This window comes from Vespula pensylvanica, chromosome 23, assembly GCF_014466175.1.
Source record: "Vespula pensylvanica isolate Volc-1 chromosome 23, ASM1446617v1, whole genome shotgun sequence".
NCBI classification, from domain to species: domain Eukaryota; kingdom Metazoa; phylum Arthropoda; class Insecta; order Hymenoptera; family Vespidae; genus Vespula; species Vespula pensylvanica.
The window spans coordinates 782,400-782,621 of NC_057707.1; the positions used below are offsets into that span (position 1 = coordinate 782,400).

At 34.7% G+C, this 222-nt stretch overlaps 1 long non-coding RNA gene across 1 annotated transcript in view; it reads left to right on the forward strand.

Moving 5' to 3' along the window:
- The first annotated feature begins 39 nt into the window (after positions 1 to 39).
- The window catches only part of LOC122636802, a 268,896-nt gene continuing 268,713 nt past the window's right edge, over positions 40 to 222 (forward strand). The window contains exon 1 of the long non-coding RNA XR_006329071.1: positions 40 to 179. This is a non-coding gene — a long non-coding RNA (uncharacterized LOC122636802). The remainder of the gene's footprint in view (positions 180 to 222) is intronic.

The window sequence follows — 222 nt, forward strand, 5'->3', positions numbered from 1 at the left end:
AAATTTAAGTCTATCGGAAAATAAATTAAAAATATTTGTTGCTTCGTAGGTATACCGCGGAGCGTTTAACGGAATGTACTACTGTTAAAACAGCGGTTTATTTAACTTCTCGTACATCTATTTCGTTCATTATTTACCGAAAGAAGTTACCGAAAGTATTAAGTTTGAAGTTTTCACCAGTGGAAAGTGAAGGCAACCGTCAGATTCATTCTAGGGTTCGTT